The sequence below is a fragment of the Diadema antillarum genome, unplaced genomic scaffold (genome assembly GCF_040938485.1).
Source record: "Diadema antillarum isolate AM-2024a unplaced genomic scaffold, OU_Dant_1.0 seq00000318_RagTag, whole genome shotgun sequence".
NCBI classification, from domain to species: Eukaryota; Metazoa; Echinodermata; class Echinoidea; order Diadematoida; family Diadematidae; genus Diadema; species Diadema antillarum.
Window position 1 is genome coordinate 469,285 of NW_027271337.1, and position 11,596 is coordinate 480,880.

The 11,596-nt window shown below is 38.0% G+C and overlaps 1 pseudogene; it reads left to right on the forward strand.

Moving 5' to 3' along the window:
- Positions 1–2,063: 2,063 nt before the first annotated feature.
- Positions 2,064–8,026, forward strand: LOC139730502 (uncharacterized; annotated as a pseudogene).
- The last annotated feature ends 3,570 nt before the right edge of the window (positions 8,027–11,596 follow it).

The window sequence follows — 11,596 nt, forward strand, 5'->3', positions numbered from 1 at the left end:
GTTACGTAAGATCTGTGCCAATATTCTAGCTCTAATTACTCTTATTTTTTACTTTCTGTTTGGGAGCTGAAAGAGTTCAGGTAATTTGACGGAGAAACCTACCGACCAAAGTTTCTAACAAATTAGCGCTTAGTCCCTTATATATATTCTTGCGTATGCTTGTACAAGTAGCGTTTCCAGCGTAACGTCACTCAACTCTCTTCTGACGCATTTGACTAAATCACCGGGACCATGCACTGATCACACTGATGTGTCTTTCTATTAAAAGTGCCTTAATTGGTTCTATAGCAATTCACATAGCAAATGATTCCTGACCTCAAATACAGACTGACTGTGTTAGGGTTTATGCATTGTAATAAATTCACAATTAATTTAGATTTAGATCTACTTGCTAACTTAGCCTCACCTCGACTGTGCCTCACCTCGAGTGCCTCATCTCGGCCTAAACCTATAGTATTACTATCAGTTTTATAGTCAACCTTCGAATCCTGTATTCGACATAGTTACTAACGTAAGGCTAGTGCAGACAGAGACGAGGTGCATGAACATGCATGAGGGCTTTGAATTTTTGAATTTTACATGTATGTTAGATTTTTATTTTAACACGTAACGTTAGTCGTTAGGTATCTACTGCACTGTGAAATACGAATGATAATTTTAGCGTGCGTGCGTGTGTACTAGATTAAGTATCAATAATCATGCTGCACTCCTCTGATGCGATGCTCAAGAAATTATAGACATCTAACGGTTAGGGTTTAGGCCTACCTTGATTTGACCTGTTCAAATATTTCTTTGTGCATGAATGTCTACTCTTACTTTAGTGTAACCGCAGCAGCGACCCTAATACGTACCGTTACCATGTTACAGCGCCCCGCGCCGGGGTAAACTTTAGTGGAAGTTAACACATTAATACAGTTTGATACATTTTGATAAAGTTCTCGATTCTAACCTAGCAATTACTGTATGCAGGTTATGAATAGATGATGCAATAGTATGTATTGATCAAAAATAATTCATTTGCACTTAAAAACACACGAGTTCTCAATGTTATGAACTTATTACCTCACATTTGTTTGTTTGTTATTTCTGTTTGCGAATAACTCAAAAAGAAACTCAAAAGAAAACTTGTATAGCAGGAAGTTAATGACACATGGAACAGGTAAAAAAAAAAAGATTGTAGTCATCCAGGAATGACGAATTTTTGAAGGATTTTTTATCTTTTGGCAAATATGGTCAATGAACTTACTGGAGTTCAAGGTGTGTGTATTTTTGAGATTTGGATGTGCAATGAGCGCATGCTGCACTCTGCTTGAGGTGCTTGGCAGCACGACATGAAGGAAGCTTATGATAGTGGAATTCATATCCATGTATTCAAATCTTAACATTTGGATTGTGATTAACTCTCTCAGTCTATTTTGCATATAGATGTGAATGCTGCTGTAGGGAAATTACATGATAATATGGGTGGAAATGAACTACTGCTTGGAAGTGGTCTGCGATTTCCCAGTTTGTATCTAGTAGTTTGCTGTTTTCAGCAAACTGTATGACACTGTCTTTGTCTTCATTCATTCATCTCCATATGTGTTTATACAAGAAACTTTGTCTTGTTACAGTGTCGAGAGTGTCGGTGTTGTGATTGAGATGTGTTTGACCACACAAATGTAGTTTGCATCGAAGTCTGCATTCATTGTCTGTCGTGTGTTTGATGTATTGTGCTGAATATTTATCCCTTACATGTTGTATGTAGTGGAAGCTACACATTGATAGGTACGAATGAAATTGACTTGGCCTACTAGTACTACAAAATACCTGATGCAAATTTTTAAAAACATTTTTCTGCTATGTGCCTGCTAGGGTAAGCGTGATGTAAGTCAAAATTATTTATACTGAGTGTTGGTTTGTGCCATTTGTCATCACTTTCGCTTTATTTTTTTTTAGTAGATTTTTTTTTCCATTCTGTGTTTCTATTGGAATTATAACCCTGAAAATGTCAATTTTGATACCTGTAGGTACTATGCCTGGACCTGAAAAAAATGTGGTACAGGACTCTTTCATCCGATCATATGACAAGTGACTCCTGTGGGACAGAAACTTTGGACTTAGAATCGCAAGGTCTGTTAACTTTTGACATCAGTGCGCTCAGACTTAATGGTACATTGAGCAATGTGACCGAACTGAATCTGGACTACAACAGCCTCTCAAGCCTGCCGACTGAACTGGCTGGTGCCCTGCCTTTCCTCCAAGTTCTTAGTGTGTCTGGGAACAACCTCAAGCAGTTACCCGCCTGCCTCGGTGACCTCAAGGAGCTCAGGACCTTGTCCATGAATGAGAATGATATTTCTGTGTTGCCTGCCTCTCTCTACCAGCTTCCCAAGCTTCTAGAGCTTCATCTCCTTGGTAATCAGTTCAAACACCTGCATCAGGATCTCAGCCAACTGAAGACCCTTAGTCATCTGACTCTGGAGGAGAATTAGCTGATTGACCTCCCAAGCACTTTTGAATTGAATTGAATTGAATTGAATTGATTGTTTTATTGTCCACAATGCGAATGTGGAAATGCGCCTTCCACCAGCGTTACATACAAGAGATACAAACAGATAACAATTGTTCATTGAACAACATATACGTCACAGATTACGAATAACATGAAACATAAATGTTTTGCAATACTTGTTGCAGAAAAATGAAAATAATAACCGTTATATTCATAATACATATTCCATATATCTCATTCAATTCATTCATTCAAATAAATTCGATAATCATTATACTTATTATCAAAAATTCAACTTTCAGCAGATCTTCTACTTTTAATCAACATTTTTTTTCACATCTATGCCTCAAGGCAATAATGCCTACCAAATTTAATTTCAATTGCTTCAAAACTGTGGAAGTTGTTCACTCCACTAAATAAAAAAAAAAACCCAACAACATACGGTTACCATTTCAACACTTTATCAAATACAAACACAAAAAATGTGATACATAACTGCACCTATAAATCATCATAAATACCAATTTTAAATTGATTGCCTAAATACTATGGGAGTTATTCAATCCACAAAATTTTAATGAAATTATGATTACCATGGCAACGCTTTGTCCGACAAACACAAAAATTATGTGTTCCACATCTATATCTCAAGGCCATAGTGCCTATCAATCATTCTATATTGTATCATTCCATGACAAATTGCTTCAAAACTGTGGAAGTTGTTCACTCTACAAGATTTCGAAGAAAGCATGCGGTTACCATGGCAACGCTTTGTCAAATACAAACACAAAGAGTGTCTTGCATAAATACACCTGTAAATTATCATAAGTACCAATTTTAAAATTGATTACTTAAATACTATGAAAATTAGTCAATCCACAAAATTTTGGTAAAATTGTGGTTACCATGGCAACGCATTGTCCGACAAACACACACACAAAAAAAAACATGTCTTACACATCTATACCTCAATATCATCATTTACCCTAAGTTTCATTTAAATTGTTTCAAAACTGCAGAAGAATTGTTCACGACGCAAAATTTTGCAACAGACCGACCGACCGACCGACCGACCGACCGACCCCTTTACACTTCGTGTGGCGGGGGTATAACAACTGTCACGGCACAATGCAACAAACGAACGAACAACGAACGAACAAACTTGGGATATTCATTCATGAACGGAATTCCCTAAGGCTGCGTTCACATAGAAGTATACTATTCGGGTATTCGGGCTCGTTTTTCGAGGGCACGCGAATAGCTTGAATCGAACGATGGGATTTCCTCACACCGGTTCACATAGGAGGACACTATTCGAAAGTACCGAATAGCTGCGAAAAGTATAGCAAAGTGGGAAATCGAGCTTGTTCGATTTTCTTGCAGCGTATACCGTCTCTCGTTTATGAAATAATGACACTTTTGGTCTGGATTTACCCTTTAGCAAAAATAAGCATGTAGACTGACATTCTGATGCAGTTTAGAAATTGTTGATAAGATTTGCTGGGATGTAGGAGGAAGAAATCCTCACCGCATGGGATGGTGAGTTGACGGTGCTGGTGATGGTGGACTCGGTGCTCGAATAGCGAATAGCGAATAGCGAATAGCGAATACTTCTATGTGAACGCAGCCTCAAGGCATGGCAATTAAACGTGTGTATGGAATTTGGCACGAATGACTGGCGAAAACGTGCACGATTGGTGCGAGGCACGCGCAGTCTGATTCGGGCACATTGAGAGGGTGTGTCTTGTCCCCAACGATCTTTTTGATTTTTGACAAAAGCCTTTGTTCAAAAATGTCTTTCATTGCAGGCAGTTCCCTGCCTATTACCCTTTGTGCCACCCGTCTTATGCGATCAATGCGATTCTGGTTCTTTTGCGTTGTGTTCCCATAGTAACAGATCAAATTGTAAATAAGCACTTTCTGGATGAGGGCCTGGTAAAATGATTTCAAGATTGGTCGGTCGACATGCAGATTATTTAACATTCTCAGACAGTAAAGCCTCTGATTTCCTTTTTTACACAATGTTGTGACATTATCAGACCAATCAAGGGTGCTCGTGAGTCTTGTCCCTAAGTATGTGTATTCCTCCACTTGTTCAAGCTCCCTACCATTTATAGCGATAGGCGTATGTTGTCCCCTTTTCTTTCGAAAGTCGAACACCACTTCCTTGGTTTTTGACGTGTTTAGACGTAGGAAGTGTGAGTCGCACCATTCAGAGGAAACCCTGACGGCTGACACGTACTCATGGGAGTTGTCATCTGTCAAAAATCCTGTGATTGTAGTATCATCAGCATATTTGATTATGGTACAGTTTTCATTGCTGCTTATACATTTGCTAATGTACAAAGAAAAACCTATTCTCGTGCTTGACTCAGCGACTCCCATCTTGACGGACTGTGGACTGTTTAACAAAAAGTTATGCGTCCACAGCACAATTTGTGGGGGTACATTCATTTCTACGAGTTGAGTTGCAAAGAGGCGCGGTTTGATTTTATCAAATGCGCTTGAAAAATCTACAGAGTTCTCACAACATTCCTATTAACGTCCAGATGCTGATATATACCATGAAGAAAGACTAAAACGGCATCATCTACTCCTCTGTTTTGGCGGTAGGCAAATTGGAGATTATCAAGATGACTGCCAGCGTGGTTCATGAGGAGTTTTAACATGAATCTTTCTAGACATTTCATAACACTGCATGTAAGAGATATCGGCCTGTAATCCGTGGACTCAGCATGTTCGCTACTTTTGGGAATAAGCACAATTGTGGAGGTTTTCCACAGGGTTGGCACCGACACCTGGTAAACAGAATTTTGGAATAGTTTTGTATAAACGTGTGAGAGCTGGTCCTTACAACATTTCAACACATTGTTACACACTATGTCCGGGCTTGGGGTTTTATGTGGTGATAAGCTACCGAACAATCTCCTCACTTCATGTTCTGCGATAGTCACTTTTGACACACCTCGAGAATCATGTAACATGGTTTGTTACATGTCTACAGCTTTCTCATTCTCATAACTGAAATCATCATCAAACCTACAATAATACACATTGAGACCTTCCACAAATTCACTTGTTTGGTCATGTATAGGCGTTTTCCTATGGTTTCTGTACCCAGTCAAATCTTGCAATGTTTTCCAGGCTAACTTTGGATCATTGTTTTGGAAACCCTTTTCAATTCTTAATCTTTGATCTTTTTGTATTCTAAGATATTCTTATTAATCTGCTTTTTCAACTTATCCTTTACAATTTCATTGCCTTGAACCACTGCGATTTTCTTTTGATTAATAAGATTCTTCAACTCTATCGTGAACCAGGGTTTATTGTTGGGAAACACTCTCAGTGCTCTCCGTGGGATATTTAATTCAACACAAAAGTTTATGTACTCTGATATAACATCTACTTGCTCATCTAGTGACAGTCCATTGTCCAGAAATAGATTCCAATCTCTACAATCGAGACACGCGCGCAACTTCTCTGTGTTGTCATTCGTCCAAACGTAGCGTTCTTTAATGACAGGCTTGCTTCATTTTAGCTTCTGCCTATATTTCGGGATGAGGTGAACATTCTTGTGATCCGATTTACCAAGCTGATATTAGGTTTTCCTGACGTAGGCATTGTGAATGTTCCCGTAACGCAAGTCCAAGGTTGAATGACCCCTTGTTGATACTTCAATGTATTGTTCATAGTTAGGTAATTCCTCATTCAGCCGGCATTGATTGAAGTCCCCCATTATGAAGATCGGAGCATCTGGTGAGGAGTTCTCAATAACGTGTACATGGTTGGCAAGGTGACGACTCGCCGTTGTTACGTCGGCCGTCGGATGAATGTAGCACACTGTGACAAATATTTGCGGAAACTCGCGAGGAAGGTAAAATGGCCGCAAACCAACGGTTATGTATTCCACATCCGGCAGACACGTTACATCTTTCACGGACCAGTTATTACACCATTTCCTATTGATGAAAAAGACACACTCCACCTCCTCTTGATTTGCCTGAATTCGATGTGTGATCTCCTCTAACAACATCAAAACTAGGGATTTCTATCACATCATCTGAAATGTTTTGATTTAACCAAGTTTCGGTGAATTCCACCAAACAAGAATCTCTGTACTCATTCATGTAGCGGGTCAGTGTATGCAATTCATCAATCTTATTTGGTGAACTGACGAGTCTGTGCGTACTGGAGGCGGGAGAAAACAATCTGGAGCATCTGCCGGAAAACTTTGGAAGGCTCACAAATTTGCGCGTGCTGAACCTCAGTAGGAACAAGCTCCTGGACTTGCCGGACAGCTTTGGAGAACTGCCTTCCTTGTGCTACGTGGACGTGTCCAGAAACTTCCTTACTGAGCTCTCTCCGCGATAGGCCGCCTCCCTGCACAAGTTCTTCGCCTTGGACGATCTCCTCAAGAAGTTCCCGCCGTGAATGGCAGAGCTGGGCGTCGTTTAAGAAATCCATCTCGGCAACAACTACATCGATGATGAGCTTCCGGAGGACTTTATCACAGTGAGTGGTGCTTGCCTGAGAAATATGGACCTTGGTGCAAATTACCTGGAACACTTGCCATCCAGCAAGGAACTCTTGAGACAGGTGCAGACCCTCCAATTTTGGCAGCCACCAGATGGCCTTCCAGAATGGCAACCGCATCTCCCCGCCTGCCAAATTCATTTGGGGACATGTGCAATTCTCAGGTATTTGTATTTACAGAGCCCCAGGGTGAAGTTATAAGAATACCAGCATACTTCGTAGAGAGATCAAGGAGGAAGCAATCATTACCCTTTTTCAGCACTGACTGTTCCAGTGTTGTTGTTTTTTTATCGTAATTTGTACCCTTTTTATTATACACTGAATTAGACAGGATTCACTGAATCGGCATACTTCTAAACTTCCATGCAGAAGCGTTACTAGTACTTTTAAGCAGAGGGCAGAACTTACATATTGAAACCACTATTTGCAGAAGAAAAAAAAAACAGCTTTAGTGCTTCATTATAGATTGACAATATGAGTAAGAGGATAGAAACAACCAATATAAAATTAAGAATATTAATCAGTACAATCAATGTGAAGTATTAAAACTGTAAACAATAGTTCTATTAAAATCGTTTGTGGAATAAACCATCTACAATTATGTCTTTTAGAAAATAAGTCATTTCTCCGTACATTTGTGCTTTATTGCAAATTTTGCGTATGGTAGGATATTTTGTGATTCAACTGAACTACACATATGCATCAAAACATTGCTCCCAATGGTAAACAGTGGCTTTAACTTGAGATACATGTAGCTCATGATGTAGCCAGTCATGGTAATTTGTTGTTGTTGTCGATGTTATCATGGTTATTGCCTGCTATCATCTGATATGTTTTTCCCCTGCCCCACTTTCTCAGACACACTCCGTTTGACGACAGCCTCTTGCACGGCTTGCCCGACAACTTCGGAGACCTGCAGAAGCTTGGAGTACCTCGACCATCGGCCAGAACTACATCCGGGATCTGCCTGGGCTGTTCGCCCTCTTTATATCGTTGTAACATGCATGATGGCATGGACAGTAGTAGTCTTCTCATCTAGCGATGTCGGCACCAAAATTTAAAAGATTCACAACTTTTCACGGGATTGTCTGATTTTCTTCTAACTTAGCTGATGTGTTCTAATAATAATTCTCTCAGTTCACACATACCTTGGTTTCATTCTCCTCTACTATATACTAGGTGTTTCAAAAAACATTTCCCACTTTTGATCATTGATAGCTCAAAAACTATTCATCGATAAAACTGTCATTGATATAAATAATAGCTGAATAGTGTACAATTTGGTTGGAGGTAATTTGAATGTGAAAGCATAATCAGTTTCATTAAATCTAAGATTGATTTTGAAGTAAGATTTCAGATTTTGGTCAAATTTTAACCCTCTGTACAAAAAATGAACTTTGCACAGGAACCAATGATGTGTATGTGAGTGTGTGGTGACAATGGCTCTGAACAATAGACATGCCTGAACCACCTGTTTACTAGGCGTCAGTCTCGTGCTCCAGGCACCAGCACGTGAATGCTTAATCAATAACTCATGTGGATTGCCCTGGGCACTGCTAGTCTGGATTCATGCACGGTAAAGGATAAACTGCATGCACATGATAAAAGGAAGCACACGTTTCCATGTGCTTGCAAACACCACATTCCGTTCCAGCTGGCAATCATTTTCAATTTTTGCTTCACATATCACTAAATTTGGATATAAATAAGCATAAATGATCTAAAGTTCCTCATTTTAATACAATTGTCTACTAATTAAATAGTCTGACAAATTTTTCGCTTTTTGATAAAAAGAAATCATTTTGGTAAAGAGTTCAGCAGCATTTATCATTGGGGCGATATGTTTCACAGCAGATTTTATTTAAGGCTCCATTTACACAAGTGTATACTCTTAATTGATTTTCTTTGCTTCCTGTCACCATGTTTACGATAGAACAGAAGGTATTCATTGTAATTTCGTTTTTCAGAAGTAGGGAGAGCACTGTCGAGACCCATCGACAGTATCGGCAGGCGTTTGACTTTACACAGATACTGCCAGAGGCTGAATAAAGACTAGTTGTGATAGTGGAATTTCTCATGAATAAATAATGAAGCATTCAAACCCTAACCATTGTTTAGGACCATTGTCAGGGTGTTAACCACACACTCCCATACACACCCATTGACCCCTGTGCAAAGTGAAATTTTGTACGGTTGAAAATAGAGCAAAATCTGGAACCTAACTGTGAAATTAATCATGGATTTCATGAAACTGATTTATGTTTTCATATTCAAACCACCTCTAACCAAATTGTACACTATTCAGCTATTACTCATAACAATGACAGTGTTATCTGATATATAGTTTATGAATTATTAAGAATCAAAGTAGATGATAGAAAAAAAATATAAAACGGTATCATCAGCCTATTGCACTTTACAGACTTTGACATGTTGTACCAAATCATTCATATAAAGTATAAAGAGCAGCGGTCCTTAAAGAGTACTATGCATTTTAAACACAAGCCTGAGAAAGAAAACACATAAACAAGATACAAGGTTATCATGATTGTCTCGTATGGACAACAATATAAAGAAAATCATTGGGAATTCAACAAAAATGCACTTTTCTATAGCATAATGAAAGAGCACTTCACTAACCGCTTTCAGAAAGCGGAGGGAAAAATTGCTACCCTTAACATGTCAGTACCAAATTGATGCTATGTGTAATTTTCATGTTTTCTTCATATTGTTGTCCACACACATGTCATAGCCTATAGTAGCCTCCTCATCAAGCGGTTCCAACACCAAAATTTTAACAATTCATAACTCTTGCATCGGTTGTCCAAATTTCCTCAAACTTTCACTGATGTGTTCTACTAATGTTGCTGCTTTCACTTAATCCACATTGATATTTGGATTTTGGTTTCTTTTAAGGAACGAAGAGAATGTGTGATATCTCGATGCAATTGAGTAGGCCTACCTCTTTTGAAACATGCTTAATGTTATTGGTATAATAAGTTGCTTTTATATTCAGAGAAAACTCGAATGATAACATTCTGCACGTATTAGCCAGGATTTGTGTTATATACGTTGTATCAGTAAATAGCCTAGATTCTGTAAGGTCATTGTGTCAGAATATTATTGTGGGTTTTTTTTTTCATTGTGGTTTGTATACTCATCTTTATAAAAATACTCCTTATATACTCATCCTTTTAATCTACCAATATCAGGTAAATATTGTCAGCTAGGCAGAATAACAATTATGAAGGAAGATAAAATAATTTCTATTATACAAGGAATTAGTACATGTACACATTTTTTTTTCACTTGGTTAACAGTTCGTGTGAATGAACTGCAGTGATGTCAGTGCATGGCTTCTTGTTCGTGAGCTGGTGAGCATTTGTGACTATTGAGTATACAATACACATGCATGAACATGGTGTACACGTAGCAAGTGTAAATGTATAAGTAATTTTTTTGTATGTTTTTGTGCTTATCTACATGTCCGTGATATCGCTTTCAGTCTATCGAAGAGCAAGCCAATCTACGTTTGAATTTTTTGTTCTATCTTACCGTTGCCGTACATTAACAGACACACCTGTTTTAGCCTGATAACCATCACCCAAACTCACGCAACTGAATTTGTTTTCTCGTACATTACTATAGTGATTAATATGTACACACACACAGAGCAGAATGCAACCATAATGTATGGATTTATATATTGGCCCTATAAAGTATAAGAAAAATATGAATGATACGTTTTACAGGACACATTATACAGATATTGCCTTGTCAGAGATGTTATCAGAGATAGTTTTTTTCTGCGGGAGCTTTATTTCCCCCAAGAGGTTATTTTTCCCGAAAGCATATACACACAAGAATATGATATATAAGAATTACATTCGATTGATATGGATGAAAGTATTTTTGGATTTTATTATATTTTATAAATATAAAAACGATATGTTTTATAAGATACATTATACTGATATTCCCTTTTCAGAGGTGTTGTATAACACATGACGTCTCAGCGAAAATTAAATTTTCCCCAAGAGATTATATTTTCCCAAAACATATACACACACAAATGTATATCATAATTTAATAATATCATATGCATGAATGCATTTTGGGACCATAAACGATATCAAAATGTAGAAATTATTCGTTTCAAATGATATTACATAGTTATACAGATACTCAATTTTCAGAGGTGTGATACATAACATTTGACATCCCCGCGGGAGTTTTTAATATTATTTTCTTCAAGAGATTGTTTTTCCGAACACACACACACATATATATATATATATATATATATATATATATATAAGAGAGAATTTTCGCATAATGTGCATGAATGTACATTTGGGATATGTATTAGACATTAAGAATGATACGTAATGGTTCTTTAAGATACACTACACAGATTTTGCCTTTATGAGGTGTGGTGAAACAGTTGACATCCTCGCGGGTTAAATTTTCCCCAAGAGATTATTGCTGAGATCATTGCTGACCGAAAGTCCAAAATATTGCCTAGACGGGGAAAAAACATCTCCGGAGGAACTATACCACGTACTGCAT